Here is a 19,816-nt window from a genome sequence, read left to right as displayed (position 1 = left end):
CCACCGCCCCCACCTCCGTTCTGCAGCAAAACCCCGCGGCAGGGGGAATAGCTTGTCAAGCCCGAACATTTCAAGGAATAAATGATAAAAATAATAATAAAATGAAAAGGAACCCCCTACCTTCCCTCGGCCTCCAGGGAATAAACTATCAAATGCTTAGCAAAGGGACATATTTCCTTTTCCTAAATCTCTTTATTCTCTGGGTTTTTTGCTATACTTTGTTTTTTTCTGCCGAACTTTAGCTTCCAAATCCAAGGAAATGTTTTTAATAGATGCTGCAAACGGTATAAAACTGGGTATCTGATGGGGAAAGAGGCCAATACAAAGCAATATTTTGCATCCTCGAAAAATTTAACTTCCGGGGAACTCGCACTGTTTTGGAAAAGTGAAGGAATAGCTTTAGGAATTCAGACAGTTTCTTGTCTTGAATGACCCTTTCCTGCACAGCAAAGGAATACCAGCCCTTGTCTGATTTTTTTTCCCCAAAAATACAACGTGTTTAAAAGTTGTCACCGTACCTACTTACCTACCTACCCACACACGCGCGCGCGCACACACACACACACACACACACACACACACACAGGTCTTTTTCACGCGAGTGCTATTCTTTCTTGGCCCGTGCTTCTCAATTTTGCTGGAAACGGAAATGGTAGCTGAAGTGCACCAAAAGACACCGCCAATGCCTTTGACACTTGATCTTAGTATTGTGGTCCAATGCAAGGTGTGAGACTGCTATTATTTCGGAGTGCTTTGGTTATTTTTCAACGGTTTAGTGCATAGAGGCGTTTTCTCGGCTTCCCAATTAATCTCCAGGGGGATTTACGAGCACTACGTAACGCGAGGGCGCACAGGTAACGAGAGCCGGGGCGATCTCCGGCCGGCAGGCGCGCCGCCTCCACCGCCAGCCTCTACTCTTGGGAAAGGCGCTGGCAAAGCAGCCCTGACTCAGGAAAGTCCTCTGACCACAGCTAGACCGCCCCCCCCCACCATGAAGGGTGTAAATCTGCACTGCGGAACGACTTTAGTTTCTGGGGGAGTTTTTGGTTTTGCTTTTTAAAGTACCGGATTTGGCGATTTTGTGAAAACAGTTCTCAGCAACGAGGCGCGGGGGAAGGGACACCGGTGAGGGAGGGTAGATAGCAGGGGAAAGGTGGGTCTCTTGACTTTAATTTCTTGCCAGAGCACCAGGACCCTCTGGTATAAAAATCCGTTCTTCTCCTTTGCTTCTCGTCAGAACCACCGTGATACCCTTTCTCCAACCCCCCCTTCTCATCTTTGGGGATGTTTCGGCAGGGACAAGGACTCGGGGACTCCAGAGAACGAGCGTTCCTAGGGCCAGGCAGAGGTAGGCGACAGCCCCGGTCTTCAGGCCAGGGAAGTGATGCCTCAGTCCAGTGGCATTTGAAGAATTGCTGGAGCTATTATGCCAACTGAGGTAAAGTTAAATATTTATACTCCAAGCTGTTATCATTTGGGGGGGGGGTCTGTTTTGAAGAAGTTCATTGTGTCCAAACTTACTTTAAACATAAATCTTGCTCTGGGGAAGTAGAATCTGCTGCCTGCCACCGGGGTCGAGTTTTTGAAAGGTCCCCATTAAGCTCAGAAGTGGAAGGGAAGCTATCTGCAGACCATATGGGTCCATTTAAATATAGACGTATATCCATATATAATATCTATATCTAGCTATCTATATATCTATATAAAGACAAAGCAATAAAGACAAGGAAGGAGGTGTCCCTCATTGCAGTAGAATCCAAATAGAAATGTTTCCAGTAAGGTATTCTCACATATAAAGAAAATATAAAAGTCTCATTGTATTTGTCTGTGCTCTACCTAGTGAAATTTGGAGACATTGATGGTCTGGTCAATGTTCTAAATAAATTAATGCAAAGGTCCTTAGGAAGAGACAGAAAATACCCTCAGCCATTAATCTTAAACCACTTGAAGATTATGATTAAAAGGATGGGATCACTAACATTATCATCTCAAATAGCTGTTAACTGCCCCCACCCCTTTATTGTGGCAACAAAATAAACTCTCCCCTAGGAACGGTGTTTCTCCCTTTTTTATCTTTGTTTTTGTTTTGCTTCAAGGGCTAAGGAGGAAAAACAGAAGCAAAGAAAACTGTTTCAAAAGTCTTGGAATTGCTGCTGTTCAAAGGCTGCTGTTCATTTCTGATTTCCTCATCTTTTGCTACAAAGGAAAAAGAAATCCAATGGTGTGTCTACATTTGATGAGAAGAAAACACTAACAACAGCAGTGTAGGTGTGTTTGTTTGTTTTTCTTTTTCCCTGAAAAAATATTTTTAATATTCACCAATTTAGCGAGTTGAAAGCTGTGGAGGTGTAAAAGATGATCGCTTGTCCACATCTATTCGTTGACCGTCCTCACTTGAGTTTTCTAGGCTTTTGTAGCAAACAGAAATTGAGGGAAGAAAATTAGACACTTGCCAAGAAACATTATACACTTTCAAGTAACTCAGCCTAATTCAGTATTTGAGCGCTGATAGGAAGGAGGAGGGGGTGCTATTTCCCCCTAATAAACCCCAAAGCCTCATTAGCCATAGAGAAGGAGTGAGAACTCCATTACGGGGCATTCTGACAATGGAAGCAGCACCTCTCCACTCCTAGAGCCCAAGAAAGAACGTCCCCCAAATATGCAAAAACCATATGTTTTCCTTCAGAGCCCTGAGTTGAGTGGACCTTTCAGAGAAACACACAGTAATTAACATTTTAAAAAGCAAAATGCTGAAACGAAGGGCGGTGGCCAATTAAAAAAAAATAAACCATGCTAAAAATTATTCTTCAAACCCTGCAAATGTCCAGATGCCATAGAAAATCAATGCAAACGCGCCCCCTCCTAAGTGAGTAGACAGCTCACCCGCCGGATGCGGTTTCCAGTTGCAAGTGGAATTGGAAAGCCCACCTCCGATAGAGCAATGGGAGATGTTACCCCATCCCGAGGCCCCGGGAGGGGAGGTAGGGGACGTCGCCCTCCTTTCAGCCCGAGGTTCCCACCTGTTTCCTCCGCCCCAGGCTGGGGCGCGGGAGAAACCTGGAGCTGGAGAGATTCCGTCCCCATTCTCCTAGGGGGACCCGGTGCTACTGAGGCTCTTACCAAACCGAGGAGGAAACCCAAACAGGCCCCCAGAGGCCAAAGACCCCAGCCAAAGGGACCGAAGCTCCCAGTCCGAGGCATATGCAACGGCCTGCCTAGTTCCCCAGCCAGGCTCCCGCGCCCGAGTGGACAGAAGGCGCACGGGCCACGCTGGTCCCGGAGAGAGTGTGAAACGCAGTAGAAGGAGCGAGACTGCCCCCCGCGCTGTGGTGCGCCCGTGTGTGCGTGTGTTTGTGTGCGCGCGCGCGCGGGTGGGAAACACGTGCGCTTGCTGCGGGCCTCCGGTCGCAGACATCAGCTGGGAAAGTTCCCTCGTGCAGCTTCCTGGGCCCTGAACCCACCCCTCCCACTGTCCCTTCGCGGTCGCCTCATCCACCCCCACCTGCTACCCAGATCCCGGGGCACGCGCGGACAGGTGCGCTGCCCCCGACTGGAAAGCTCCTGGGAGAAGATCCACCCAATGGAAAGGCGGCGGCAGGAGGGGGGGGCGGGGATTGAGAAGAAAGATGGTACTTCTTAGAGCTCAGGCGGCCCTATCTTCGGAGAAATTGTCATCACACTCAATCTTTTCACCCTGATGTACGGTATCCAAAAAGCAGAGATTGATTCGCGAGAAAATCGGGCTCACAAAAACATACGGATTTGACGCGGGCTCCAGATACCTGCACAGGCTTTGCTTAGGTTCGAAAGTATGATTTTAATTTTCTTAATGAAGGCGCACTCTAGAGCTCAGCTGGTAATGGCTGTGTTGAGTTTAATAGACTCCTGTCCAACAGAAAAAGAATAAGTAATCTGCTCTAATGCAATTATTTCCCTAGGTTTGAAAGTCATTGTGCAGAGAGGCAGGAGTGAATTAATGCCCCAGGGACTGCGGACTCGGGGCAAAACCTGTTTTGTGAGATGCACTTGGGTTTGGGGGTAGGGGTCGAAGTCTTCAAAGCCCTCGTCTGCACGTGTGAAAAGCTCTTTGTGTGTATGTCTCTCTCTTTCTCCCTCTCTCTCTTTTTCTCTCTTTCTCCCTCCTTCCCTCCACTTCCTCCTCCCACTCCCTTCTCCCTCTCCTCTTCCCTTTTCCTCTTCTTCCCGTCCTCCCTCCCCTTTCTCCTCACTACTCCCAGAGTTAACGTTCATTTCCTCTCCCCGTTCTCTATTTTGCTTGTCTTTGTGTATTTCAGGCTGATCCATTCAGTCCAAAGTATTTCTCAGAAACACACAGGCAGAAGTAGGCTCTTGGGAATCGCCTTTTGAAATCCAATGGAATTGGGATGTTTAAGATACTGACGATGCTATTTAGGAGGATTATATCTATCCCAATAAGGAGCCAATCCAGGTCACTGTCCAAAAGTAGTCCTGTTTTAACTTCAACACAGATTATTATTCGAGGCAATTTTTATTTGGAATTGTTGAAACTCTTCTCAGCATCCTTTGTCCAAACCCTTCTCAGCTTCAAACTCTCCACTTTGCCTGGTAAACTCAATCCCAGGCAATAATGATTTTAAAAAATAAAAATTATCAACATGATTCAAAATTTCCCTTCTTACAGAAAACAAACCAGATCGATGGACGGGAAGCCCTGCGTTCTCACCTAGGGGAAAGATTTGAAGGCAGGGCAGGCCCCAAGGCCAAAGGAATGACTGCTGAGTCACTGTCGAGCCAGCACCCTGGAGGCCAGGTTCCAGTCTGGACCGCTGTGAACAGCTGCTACAGCCCCACTCTTCCAGCCAGCCTCTCTCCCCAGTGCTGGGGAACAAAGAAAGTTCTTGGGACTGATGCACAAAAGGGGTTAAATGAACCCCAAGCTGTAGGTGTCTATTCTAGACCCCTAGGTGAGGAGACAGTGGCTGGGTCTGATGTATCTCTGACTGGAGTTCCACAAAATGATTTGGTCTAGGGTTTCTTAGCTTTGGACCCCATTTTCTCTCTCTCCCCCGGCCCCCGCCACCGCTCCCCCCACCCCGTTCCGGCTGTTACATACATACACACACACTGACCTAGACACGCCTACACACAAACGTCCACAGAACTCTGTAATTACTGTCCTCTTCCCTGATACAATCCTACCCGATTTCCCCCTTGCCTCGCAGCCTGGACTCAAAAGAAGAAAGAAAGTACGCTAAAACAGGCAAAAACCCATTTGCAAAACCCCTTCAGGCCCTCCTGGCTGAAGAAGAGCACAGCTGGTGCCAGGATGCAGGCAGGAAGCTGGGGTGCCGCGGGCCAGGGAGCTAGGCTCCTCCCTGCTCTGGGCCAGGCGGTGACATCTCTTCTGGAGGGAGGGGACTGGGTGAGGTGTGGGTGTGCTTTCCCCTTCCCCTTCCCTATGCTCTTCCTGGGCTCTTGGGAAGGGAATTAGCAAGAGATCCAGTCCTCAGCTCCCAACAGCTCCCAGGACTTGGAGAAGGAGCGCAGGACAGGCGTCTCCGAGCTGCCGCGGGAGCCCAGGTTGGCCAAACGAGAAAGTCTGCAGCGAAAACAGCCGCGTCAAACTCTTTAAGCACTTAGCCTTGAGTACCCTGTAAAGACAGAGAAGCTCGCTCGGCAGTGCTCAGGCCCAGCCCGCTCCAGCAGCTGGCATGCGTGCGGTACCAGGATGCAGGAGAAAGGGTGACTGTCAGAGACTCTCATCTCCCCCATACCCCCGCTCCCCCGCCTCAGTCCTTAGATCCTTCTTGTCATCCCTGCAGGAACTGCTGTGTTGTTTTGGTGACCTCGGAGAGCAGTAGCAAAGACCCAGAAAGCCTCCACAAGCTCTAATTGGTTCTAATTCTGCTTTTGAAAAGTAGGTAGGAGAGGAGTAGGAGAGGAAAGAAAGAGATTCTATTACCTAACTGTGAATTTTTCCAGATCCCCCTCAGCCAAGCAAGACTGAGAAAGAGTTGATAGAGGGTGAGGAAAAGCCAATTCCTCTCTTCCCCTCCCACCCTCCCAAACCCAGACAGAGGAATGATCACAACTACCTCACCAGCTGAGAACTCCTTACAAAGAGGTCTAGAGGTCCCTGCCTTGGCCTCTTGTCTCTAGGTTCTTTCAGTCCATTCTCAGCCCGGAGGCAACTGACTAAATTAGGTCTGGAGAAACACCAGGAGGCCCAGGCAAGGAGTTAGGTTTGCTTCTCCCTCATTTATCCTCCTATTTTAAATGTCAGTAGAGGAAAGCATTTACCCTACTATTTTAAATGTCAGTAGAGGAAAGCATTTTTTTCTTTTTTTGCAGTAAATCAAATGTGTAATTGTATTCACAGAGAATTAAGGTATAAAAAATGTATCTTTACTCCAACTGCAGCTTAAGCATGTTTAAAGAAGGATGGCCCTGAGTACAGTATGTCTTTAAAGAACAGAACAATTAATATAAGCTTTAAGGATAAAGAACCCTAAGAGTGCCTGAGGTTCCCCCTTCTATTGCCTTTACATAAATAAGGTGGGTCTCAAGAACATCTCAGGTGACAAGAGCTCCTAAAACTAACCAATACACAAAAATAGCACATTATTTCATCTTTAAAGTAAGTTCCCCTTAAAAGAAGTTAGAGGCAAATACCTAACAGCAGACTTAAGCTTTTTCTGCTTCTTTATTTATCCAGGTCTTATTAATTTTAATAACAAATTAAATAATCTGCTTAAAAGCAGTTAGATTGCCCACCACAATAGAGTGAAGGCAGTTGTTTATACTTTGAAGCTTATCCATGGGCCTTAGGACTTTTTGAATGTTCAAGTGAAGTGTAAATAGAATAAGGTCACAGGTGATTGACAAGTTCAAGTTACTTAGCTCAATTATCAAAATTTTATTTCTAAATTATGTTCGATTTGATTTTTCTGCTTTGCTATAAATGACCTTACAAAATCCAATGGGAGCAGACAATTTACACCATGTCCTATGTACCGTGATTTATTTGTAAAATCATTTTGTGATCTGTGCCTCCTTTAATGTTTCAGTGGAGACCAAGTCTTTCCAATTAGATTGAGGAACACAGCTATCATGCTAATTCAAAGGCAGTCACTTTGAAGACACAATAATCACCAAATTTTAACAATTTTCTAAAATATCTCTAAATTTCTAAACTGCAAGCAGAACCTGCTGTCTGTTCAAGTCTAATTCTCTGCATATTAGCATGTTATATTCAATGTCCAGCTATGTTCAGTGTCCATCTATCCAAACAATAGGTAAGAGTCAATTTGTGAATATATATCCTGCGACTCACTTCTAACATAATGTCTCGAAGTTCTCCTGTGCATTATTTAATAGATAACCAAACTCTTCAGATCAAGGCTCATGCTGCCGCATCTGGAAATGCTTCCTGTGCTCTACCCATCACCACCCCCTCCCAGCCACCAGTGAGAGAAATAGCTGAAGCCTCCCCTTCCACCGCTATATGATAGCATCAGCTTTTAATCAGCGAGAGGCACTCCTATTTAAATTTACAGGATGACTCTTTATTTCATTTATCTTTTCTTTTGGAGGAAAGTGAAACAAGAGCACCACCCTTATTAATTATAAGATTGATGGGGTGAAAAAAGCCAAATGAATTTGGCTTGCAAATTATCAGGAGAGGTATGAATATTTATGACTGTGCCAGGAACTGCAGTCATGAACCCTGGGCATCAAGCTTGGGAGACAGTCAGACCAATGCATTCAATGAGGGTTCAGTCTCCCCAAATCTGACATGACATAAGTGGAAACTTCTAAATTAGACCCAGGGTGGGCTCCCATCAAACCAGGTCCTTTTGTGTGTGTGTGGCTAGTCTTGCTAAACGTGAACTTACTTCAGTCATAAGCTTTAAAAACCTTTTAAAGTGAAGGCAGATACCTATCAGTTTTGTGAAGAAAATTTTTGTCTTTTTCCCACTTGGTATTCATTTATACTTTAAATCAAGTTTATCTATAAAATATTTGTGACATGCATTTTTCAAATTAAAACTATTTTTATTCAGCGTAAAAAATTGGAAGCCTAAAATATCCTGGGCATAGGGAGGATTTAAATAGAAACGATCTAAGTTCAATACAGAGAGAAATGAGAGGAAAAAGAAAATAGTACTGGGAAGAGATAAGAGGGCAAGTTTTCTATTTCTTTGCTTGTTTTTCTTTTTAGGCGGGAGACTTATTCATGTTTTCCTCCCAAAGTGAGGAAATTTAAATGAAAGCTGGAGACAGATGGGGTCAAGGTAGAAAGAAAAAGGTTCAAAACAAGGATTTAATAATTCAGTAACAGACAAACTATATTCTCTTTTTGTCCTCTTGATTATACATTTCAGAGTTTTGCTTTGGAAAAAGGGCTGGGGATTTTAGATTTAACGAGCTCAACTACTGGCTCATCCCCGGTTTCTTTTCTGTAAAAGAATTGTTGAGTGGGAGCTGACCCAATCCTGTGAAAATGGTTCATTTTGACATCAGAGCCAGCTTAGCACATACATTTTGAAAAGGAAGACAAGTTGTTTTCAAAACAGAAACGCTAAGCATTCTAAAAAGCATAAGCAATTTAAAAAATGCTCCTCGAATTTTCTGAAAATCTCCCAACTACATATATTTTTTTCACAATTGTAAGTGGATATTTGTGTTAAATTGATGCTTTATGTATATCCTGTCTCAATTTGTCTGTTCGTTGTAAAGATATAATTTTTTTTTAAGAAGCGATACCACTGACAACAATTTACTTAAATTCACAAACCTTGAAATTGATGCATCTCCTATCAATCACATTCAGTAGATACAGTAAAACACATTCAACATTTGTATATCAATAGTGGCACACACACAAATCTGTTTTGTTCAATTTAAATGCTCTTCAACATGTCATTTCATATTTTTCTGGAACATGTTATGGGTTAGTCATCCTGTTTCAGCTGATTGTTAAATCCTTAACCTAATGAAAATTCAAAATAGAATATTTCCTTGTGACGGATTTCAGAACTGAAAGGTGGGCTTTAGCGATAATTTGGTCAACTTCTCTCATCTTTCTGATGAAGAATTGGAGGCCTAATGATGGCAACTGACCAGTTCAACTCATAAAACTAGTTAGCCCTAGTTTCTGACAAGATCCCAAAGCTCTTAAGGCAAATTTTTCTTATTATATGTTGCTTTCTTATTTTTTACCCTTTATATTAGAGCAGTATTTATAGTACTATATACAGACTGTTATGCTAATATTTTTTCTCCCAGCACACTGACAATGAAATTCTTATTAAATAATAATAAGATATTGACTGGGCTGTTTGTCAATATGAAGATTTGTTGTTGATCTGCAATGTCTGCATTGATTAGAAAAGAATGAAGTCTATCCTCCACCTGCAGGATAAATAGATGACTGGACAAAAATAAACTTTGTATTAATAGAAATACCAACCTTCTCTATTTATTTGTTACCCGGCAGCTCAATCAAGCTAGAAACAGGTAGAAATAGGAATAACTGAGAGAGATACCTCAAAATCTTCAAAACTGCTTACCAAGGCTATTTAAACTGATATGAGAGTTCCTTGACTTTAGCTATAGTAGCTTGCTTAGAGGTAACCTTCCCACCTGGCTCTTCCCTTCACCCCAAATTGGATCCTCAACATGCTCCATGTTTTTACATTAAGGGAATCCTAGCCATGCCTGAGATGAGCTTATGTTTATCATGGCCCCTTCTGTCAAATTGTTATTTCTGTAGCTTGTTGTCAAAAACGTCACTCAAAGCTTCCTTTCCACCTCTCTTTACCCTCTGTTACAGTAACTTAGAAGTTCTAATCCAAGTAGAATCTACTTCACCTATGAAATGCAGCCAGGAGAACGTTTTTTCATTTACTGTTCATCTCCCCCTGCCCCCACCACAGCTTTATCTTCATTCTGTTCAAGGGCTGTTCATTGCTTCTCCTCGTGGCAAAATTTTTCATCCAAACAGTTTATTCCTAAGGTTCAAATACCTAACTTTTGCAAGAAAAGTTAATCTATAAATATTTTTGGCATATTTTCTAAGTCTATGCTACTTAGGTTAATACTCAGGCAAAAAAGAAAACAACACTAAACAAAAATGCCCTCCAATTCCAGAAAGTTCTGGAGCAAAAGTATCAGATATTTGATTTTTTTAAATAGAAAAAATAAAATATCAAACTTGTTGGCGTTTAAAACTTTTTTCTTCATCAGTGGCCTCCTCTTTGCTATGTTTCCGTTTCATTATTTTTGCATGAATATGATAAATGGTCATTAAATCTAACCATTTTTATTTAATGTTCATAAAAACTGGTAGGTTTTCAAACAGATGTGGCCTGACATGGTTCAGTGAATTTAGTGGACTTCTCATATAAATGAAATAATAACCATACGGAAGATGAATTTTATACCTGTGTTTACCTCTTCCAGACTCACCCTTATTATAATTACAAATAGTGTTTATTATGTATCATGCAATATACATACCATTGTCCAGATACTGCACAAAACTTTAACTTAATCATCGTCATCTAGGGTGTATAATCCGAGAGCCCTGACACCAAAAACTACAGAGAAAAACAGACAAATAAAAGACATGGCACAGTTACATATTTTTTCTTTAGAAAAGAACATGTAATGGATCCTAGTTCATGCATGAACAAATCATTATCTTCTTCCCACTTAAATATTTTTCTTTCAAACCCAAATAGGTGATTGAGAAAGAAAGATTAGTTCATTTCACTTATTTTCTATCAATTAGGGATGACTTTGTGGAATAAATCTTCCCCTTTTCATTTTTTTTAAAGAAATCGGTAAAGACAAGAAGGCAGCTGCCAGAGGTGCCTAAGTGGAGAGAGAGTATATACAGGTTTCCCTTGTGAAGGCAGGAGAGCTCAGTGGTTTCAAACACACCTTTACAGTCATACTGCCTGGATCTAACTGCTGGCTCAGCCTCTCATTAGCTATGTGACCTTAGCAAACTAACACTTCCAGACTTCTCATAGGGTTTTTACGTGATGATCAAATGAATTATTACGGGAAGGAATTTGTCCCAGCACTTGGCTCGTGGTGAGTGAGCATTACGGGGATATTCAAGATTCTACCCCTCTCCCCTCTCAGACAGAACCACATGTCAACAGTCCATGAAATGCAGACATCTTCTACTTTTATTAATCGTGTAGGAATTCAACAATTTCTGTTAGTGTAGAGTCCCCATTTGTTCTATATCCTGTAGGTCACTTCAATTAGTTATATGTTTTCAACCTGTATGCTTTTTGTTTAGTATTTCATCTTTTAAAAATACCTACATTGGCTGGGCACGGTGGCTCACACCTGTAATCCTAGCACTCTGGGAGGCCGAAGCGGGAGGATTGCTTGAGGTCAGGTGTTCAAGACCAGCCTGAGCAAGATTGAGACCCCCATCTCTACTAAAAACAGGAAGAAATTAGCTGGAAAACTAAAAATCTATATAGAAAAAATTAGCCGGGCATAGTGGCGCATGCCTGTAGTCCCAGCTACTCGGGAGGCTAAGGCAGAAGGATTGCTTGAGCCCAGGAGTCTGAGATTGCTATAAGCTGGGCTGATGGCACAGCACTCTAGCCCAGGCAACAGAGCAAGACTCTGTCAAAAAAAAAAAAAAAGACCTACGTGGTGTATATTTGGGCATGCCAGTCATTGAGTAAATGGTTTATTGGGTTGTTTGGTTATCAGGTAGTGGGAAGACCACTAGGCTGGAACCCAGGAAAACTGGATTCTAAATATGTTTTTCCCAATGATTAGTTCTGTGACTGGGCCTCAATTTTCTTACCTGTAAAATAGGTTGGAGTAGAAACTACCCAAAGTCCATTCTGGCTCTCTAACAGTCAAGGTTTCTGTGACTCACATAGGAAACTTTTCCTAGCAGAACTTTTTTCTTTCTTCCAAATGTATATTGAGAAACTGTATGTGCCTGGCCCTGTGTTAGACCCTGGGACTCAATGAGAAATAAGTAGAGTTCTGTCCTCAAGAACTTTACAGTCTAGCAGGGTAACTAATATTACATTACAGTGTAATATGTGCTTTGCTACAAATCTATAGGGGGAATTATAAGACCAGATGGAAGCAACATTTAACCAATGGGAAGATAAGGAAAAGCTTTGAAGAGGAGCTGAGTCTTTAGGAATAAATAAGAGTTAAGGAAGAGGTAAGGAGAAAGGTATGTCAGGAATAAATAGTATGTGTAAAGAAACAAAAAGGAGAGAAAGAATGAGTCATACAGAGGACGGGCACTTAGTTCAGCATGGCTGGAGGGCAGGGGTGTGTGTAAGTGGGCAGAGATGAGGCTTTTTCTCACTCTTCCACATCTCCACAGTCAATCTCACAGAGTCTTTCAGCCTCAGTTACCCCCCACTGGCTGACTCGACAATTTAGGATTTCAGCCCAGAGCCTGCTTTTGAACCTTAGACCTATGTATTCAGTTCTCCACTGGACATCTCTACAGGTCTGTAGGCACCTCAAACTCATGATCTTCACCCCCAAGGAAACACCCTCTCCTGTGTTCTCTATCTTGGTAAATATTATTACCATCTACCCTGTTGCTTGTACCAGAAATTTGAGTTTTTATTCTTGATACTTATCTTTTCTTCATCCCCAATATCCCTCATGTCCAATTAATTCCCAATGCCTAATATACCCCCAAATGCATTTTAACCCATATGCTTCTCTCTGTCCCAGATGTCACAACCCGAGTCCAAGCTGCCATTATTCGGACTTGATGGTTGGATATTCTGGAGTCAAATCTCATCCCATTGTATTCCTGTTTAAGAGCCTTCAATGGAAACCCACCATCCTTAGGATACAGTCCAAATTTCTTGATATGTTGCAAGGCCTGTATTGATTTCATTCCTGTGCCCTCATCTCCAGCCCCATCTGGAATCCCCTCATTGTCTTTGATGCAGTCACATTGCCCATCATTAGATTGCTGAAATGGTCTACCCTCCTCCCCACCTTAGAACCTTTGCACATTCTGTGTCCTCAGTCTGGAATGTTCTTCTCGCCTCCATCATCTCCCATCTCTAACTTGGATAACTGCTATTAATTTTTCAGATTTCAGTTTAAATGCCACTTCTGCAGGGAAGTTTTCTTCACCATTTCCCCTCTAGATTAGGCTAGATTCTCTATTCTCATAATAACATTTAAATTTTCCTTGTATCATTATCACACTTATACTTAATAATTAGTCATGTCATTATTTGCTTAATGTCTATTCTCCTGGCTAGACTATGTGTTCCATGAGGAAAAGGTTGGGTTTGTTTTGTTCACTATAGTAGCCCCAATATCTAATAAACATTTTTTGAGGGAAAAAAAGATGAAAGGTAGGGAGGGAGCAGTCAAATAAGATAAGGCATGCAAAGTGTCCACTGGATTCAGCAACTAAGAGGTCATAGGTGACTTTGGAGAAGGCAGTTTCCGTGGAGTGGGATGGGCAGGTGCAGATTGAAGTGGGTTGAGGAGAGAAAGGGATGTGAGAAAGTGGAGGTGGTGGGTGCAAACTCATTTCAAGAATCTTATTCATGGGAAAAATACAAGCAATATGGCAATAGATAAAGGGGATATAGGATCAACGGATGTTTTGCTTTGTAAGATAAGAGAGAAATGAGCTTATTTATAGAGTTGAAGAGAAAGCAATAAAAGAAAAGGCCTATAAACTAATATAGAGATTAGGGATATAGAAAAAAGAAAAAATAAATTAACAGAGAAAGATTAAGGAGTTGCAGTAGAGGCTGGGATCCAAAGAGCAAGATAAGTTTTATAAAAGTTAAAAGTCACCTCTTCAATGAGACAAGAAGAAGGGAAATAAAGGGAAGTGTGCATATGAATTAAATAGAGGTGCAGGGCCCAGAGGTTATGTGAGTTCTGTTTGATAGCCTGGATTTTCTCCCAGTTGCAGAGGGCACCCAGAGAAAGGGGATGGTGGGGAAAGGACATAAAAACTTAAAATCACTGTTGAGGGGAATAGGCGAGGATGCTGATCAGGATCAGGTCAAGAGATTGCTGAACCTTGCCAAGGGAGATTTGTGGTGCCAACCATCCATATCATTGTGTAATTTTCTCCAGAAGTGCTCAGCAATTTCAGCAAGGGAGTGAGATGCTCGGATTCTTCCAGGTCTGAGAGTTTGCAGGGAAAGAACAGTTAGGAAGTTGAGAATACAGATTAAGCAGTGTTTGAACTAATAAACCATTGGGTCTGAGTTATACAAAGAAGGTAGTGAAGACACAAGGTGGGTGACAGGCTGGGAGTATATTAGTGATACACGGGTTGGATGTTTTCTTGGAGAAAGGAAGCGAGAGGTTTGAAGATCTAGGAGAATGTAGGAGAGTAAAATGGGAGATTATTATGTCAGAAGTTCAGAGGTAGAGGTGGAAGTTTCCTCTTCTATGCAGAGGGGATAAGTAGATCCAGATGGGCCATAGGGGTGGATAGCATAAGAGGCATCTTTATGTCTGCCCTAAACGCTATGATGGCATCCTCACTTTCTTCTTTTCTCACTTCATGTCAGGAGTCCCTTTTATGTTCCTTGGGCTGGATCAGTGAAAAAATAGCAAAGCAGAAAATGGGAATAGGTTTTATTCATTAGTTCTTTGTCAGTTCAATTCAACTCACTGAAACAAATGTTTAATGTACGAATACTAGGTGCTAAGGTATTGCTGTGTTTTGGGAAACTCAGTGTTTGCATTTGAGATACATCATTCTGTTAACTTTGTGGGGAAGATTTGGCTGGGGCTTGGAGAGTTTGGGGCAGATATGACTGGAGGCAGCAACACTGTGGTTTCACCATTTAATAACTCTATGACTTAGGGGTATTTATTTAACCTCTCTATGTCTTAGTCTCTTCATCTGTATGATAGGAATGATAATAGTATCTATTTTGTAGGTTTGTTTGGAAATTATTTATAAAGTGTTTAAAATATGCCCTACAGATTCCATGGCTGGAGCAGGAAAGGTACAAGATGAGCCTGGAATGTCTTCGATGCCTGAGAGTGAGGGAGTGCTCACAAAAATGACGGAGGCCTGTCAAAGGGTACATGGAGCCAGCTTGAAGGAACTTCCATCTAAATAAATTAAGAAGTAATGGATTATTATCTACTGAATCAAATAAGAATCCATGAGTCTATATTAACAAATAGATAAATAAGAAGAGAAAGCTCTTTTTTACAGTAGTATGCTAACTAGTAAATATAGAAGCAATAATGAAGTTTTTTTTAAAAAAACTCTTCCATTTTGCAACCATCATAGAAAAATGGATTCAGGCATGAATCAGAAATGGATGCTAAATTTAGTGGAGAAAAGTTGAGGAAGAATGGGATATTTATGTGATATTGAAGTATTTCACCATGAATTACTTATATATTACAAAAGTAAAAATATTAACAATACAGTGAAGAAAACAGACAACACCTTAACCAAGTGATCAAAACTATTATCACCAATAAAGGTGTGCTTCCAACATGATACTGTGAAAAGGACACAGTCTCACTCCTTGGTATTCCAGCCACAAATGCACATGCTGAATATGGTCAGGTGACATACAACCCATATTGAGGAGCATTCTGTAAAATATCTGGCTTGTATGCTTCAAAGGAAAGGCCAAGTAACCGTTTAACATTAAAGAAGATGAAAGAGACATGAGGACTGTGATTCATGCTCCTAGGCTGGACTCCATACTAGAAAAATATGCTGTAAAGGACATTGGGCAATATATGAAACTGGAATATGGACTCTAGATTAGATGAAAATATCAACATTAAATTTTCTCAATTTGATAACTATACTATACTTATGTAAGAAATTAGACAACTCTCTTAATTGTTTAGGAAAAAATATGGAGGGATAGAGAGAGAGAACACTAAAGCAAATGTTGCAAGCTTATGTAAAAATTGGTGAATCTGGAGGAAAAGATGTACAAGAGTTCTGCATACTTCTTGCAACTTTTCTGTAAGTTTGAAATTCTTTCAAAATAAAAAATTTTAAAAATGAATGTGGAAAAAAAGCCCTGATCCATTGAAAGCTCTCTACAAAAGTTAACTATCATGATCATCACCAGCTAGGATATTGCAGTGTTTCAAGTAAGAGGTGATAGAGGATTTCATCTCAGTCACCAAGCAGTGGAAGTAGGGATGGAGTAGACAAGACATATTCAAGCTAACTGCACGAGAAATTCTGGCAATGATGTGGGGAGTGCTCCAAGCAAGATATGAAATGCCGAGTCACTAGGTAGATGACACATCACCTTAATTCATACAGCCCATGGACAGTTCTTACCCTGTAGGATGAACTTTCTGCAGCATAACATTCCATCCAACTAGGTGGAGTTGTCTTCTGTGTCCTACGGAATCTTCACAGGGGAAGTAATGAAGAGAAAAGGCTAGTTTATTCTCAGATGGACAAATATCTTCTCCAGTCTTTTTCCCTCTCTTAGGGAGAAAACCGGAGGGAGGAGGAGGTAGAAAAAGAAGAGCAATGAAAACTGTTCTGGGAGGCTCCCAGAATGCGTGTTCTAGAAGACATCTTCCTTGTCCATTCCTGCAATCTTTTTCTGGCTGCCAGCCCCTTAGTCCCCTGCTGTTTGTTTCTAAGCCTGACTCTCTTTCAAAACTAGAAGAAGGTGAGGTAGTTAACCCCTCTTTTAGGTTTACTTTATAAAGTCCTCTGGCTCAGTATCAACCTGGTGACTCATTTGTGGCTATAAAGCTGCAGCTAGCTCAGGCAGCACACACAGGGGTGAGAGCGGACGGGGAGCTGTCAAATAGATCATGCCATCTCAGCAAAGTATCTATTAGTTAATTAAGGCTTGTTTGAGCAAATAAAGTGAGTTATATCAGATATGGTATTATACCTTCAATATTTCCTGTTTGCTGACAGAATGAAGGCCAAGATGACTCTCAACCATCTTAAATGATTCCACCTTACCAAACGCTCCAAACACTGATACTCAAATCCCACTGGACAACTCATCAGGCCACCAGTGTCCCATTCACTTTCTTTCTCCTGTGACTTTGCTCATCCTATTATCTAAATCAAGAATGCCTGGCCAGGCACAATGGCTCACACCTGTAATCTCAGCACTTTGGGAGGCTGAGGTGGGAGGATCATTTGATCCCAGGAGTTTGAGATCAACCTGGGCAACATAGCAAGACCCTTTCTCTAAAAAAAAAAATAGCCAGGAGTAGTGGTCCGCACCTGTAGTCCTAGTTACTTGGGAGGCTGTAGCAGGAGGGTCATGTGAGCCTAGGAGTTGGAGGCTGCAGTGAGCTATGATCATGCAACAGAGCAAGACCCTGCCACTAAAAAAAATAAAAGAATGCCTTGGTCCACCACTGACCAAGTTTAAGAGTCAACTCAAATTCCACCTACTTATGAAAGCCCACCACAATACTGCCAATGATAATGGAAATATATTATTTCTCCCTTTGGTGTATAGAAAGTATTTCCCCATACATACATGAACATATTGTCAGACAATTTAACATCAGTATGAAAACTTTTAGTAAGTTCCCTTTCAGAGTTCTTTTCTACACTTATGTCTCAAAAAGACTTGAAGAACTAGAGATGGAAATACTGCAGAATGAAAAAGTTATTGGATGTTTGTTACAGAGAGTGGGATGAAGGAAAACATAAGATTAAAGCCATTACAACTACCTGAGAGGCCTGTGTAAAACTGGGTAAGTGAAATAGGGAATTTAATACTGACATATACAAAGCATTTTAGTCTTTGAAACTTAAGTTCATTCGTAGAGCATTAATTTGTATGTTGTATTAAGTTGAGATAATTCTGTTTTGTATATAAACTATCTTTAGGTTATTTACCTTTTCTTTCAGAAATTGTTGTCTTTCCAACTCCATCTTTCTGGGAAGACAAATGGCCAGCGGAGTGGCATCATTAATAGAAGCACCAATTTTAGAAGCTCTACTTCTGGAAGTGGAATAAAAAGGAGGTGTAACCCAGAGTTTAAGATATCCACTGGTAATGAGGGTATTTGAGTGATAGTAATTGGCAAGGAGAAAGACTTAAAGATCTATCTAGAGACCAACCCTCACACTCCAGGCATGCTGCCAGATAAAGACTAAAAACAGCATGTAAGATGGCAAGAAAAATATGCTCCTTGGTTTCCTCATTGCCATAAAAGCCATTGAGAAGGGCTTAAAGAGATACGCCATTCCTAAATGGTAATATTAGACTTCTTGTTCTATGACTTGAGTGAAAACTTTTGCCTTTAGGAAAAGGGGACAAGGAATGTCATCTTTAACAACGTGTAGCCCTCTGGTCTAGCTACTCATAGTCAAAAAAAGATACAGTAAGTAAAGCCACAGAATGGTCATCTACTTAGATTCAATGCTGCTCTTGGAACTAGATCAGTAACCCAACGATACTTTGTATTTCTTTTAGACTAAAATAAGGAACCTTTTTAACCTTGATGATGACAATTTCATTAGCAATGTGCATTTGATTTTTGCTCCTCCCCACAAGATTTGGTAGTATGCAACAAACTTACAGGATGTAGCCATAGCTTCTTGCTCCAGGAAGTGTCTATCAATTTAATTATTAAAACCAGTTTAAGGTTGGTGTCCTTGTGAGCAGAGTCTTTAAGATAACACGAGCCAATACACATTCCATTATTTCATTGACATTTTAACATGATCCTTGCAGCTGTCAAACTATGTCTCCCAAATCTAAGAAAATGAGTAAATTATATCAGTTCAATCAGTGAATAAATCAGCTAAAATGGTTGCTTGACTAAACCAATAAGTCGTGATACATTGTAAACTGAAACATGGAAGGAAATTGGAAGAAATGAAATTGCTCTGTCTCCTGGGTCCTTCAGTGTTTCCTTTTCTGTGCAATGGGTATATAGTATTTTGCCCAGATTGTGGTAAAGATTAGAAATAATTAATATAAAGTATTCAGCATATAGCAGACAATAAATGGTTGCTGTAATTTATTATTATTATTTATTAAAAGCTCAAGTTACTTTGAAGAAATTAAGCAATTAATTACTGGTCTATGTGGATGTTTAAAAAACTATCTAGTACTATTTTATTTAATCAACTTAAGTATATTGGCAAGAGGAAGTTTAAAGCTAGATTAATCCAAGTTGTCAAGACAGCTTAAGTAGCAAGCTGACCATTTATTTTTAGTTTATTTTTTATCTGCCTTCACTTTTAATATCAAAGCCTTTTAGTTTGAGCTGCTTTATGGAATATTTTTTAATAAATAGCTGATCTTGTTGGTATTCTGTTAGTAGTAAAAACTGAGTAAGGGATTAATAGTGATTGTTTGCGGAGGGAGGAGGCTGTTGTTTCTAGTTCAACATTTTGTGAAAGGTATTGCAAATGAAATAAAGGCAGCATTCCCTTATGGTGGAATCCCCTATACATTAACGTTAAGAATCCTGGCAGTGTAAAGATTGTAAGCAAAAAGGCAATAAATATGTCAAAAGGAACTTTAAAAATGGGTTTTTTGCAAGCCAAGAAAACTGCCAAATAACTTGGAGGCTATATATGTACTAATGCATTTGTCTTTCTGACCTTCCGATCTTGATTAGTTTTTGATGCCATTGGCATCTCTAAGGTTACAATTTGGTAGAGATTCTGGATAGCAGTTGTGCTGTCAAAGGATCATTCTTCCTGGTAATAAGGTAGCTAGTGGTCCCTGAGAGAAAGGAGAAAACAATCAGATCTCCAAAGCTGAAACTACTAAAGTGGAGAGTGGGTTCTTGGCAGAAGCCCAGCTCCTCTTTCTCAAAGCATTTGTCATCATTG

This window comes from Lemur catta, chromosome 1, assembly GCF_020740605.2.
Source record: "Lemur catta isolate mLemCat1 chromosome 1, mLemCat1.pri, whole genome shotgun sequence".
Lineage (NCBI taxonomy): Eukaryota > Metazoa > Chordata > Mammalia > Primates > Lemuridae > Lemur > Lemur catta.
This window is presented reverse-complemented; position numbering follows the sequence as displayed.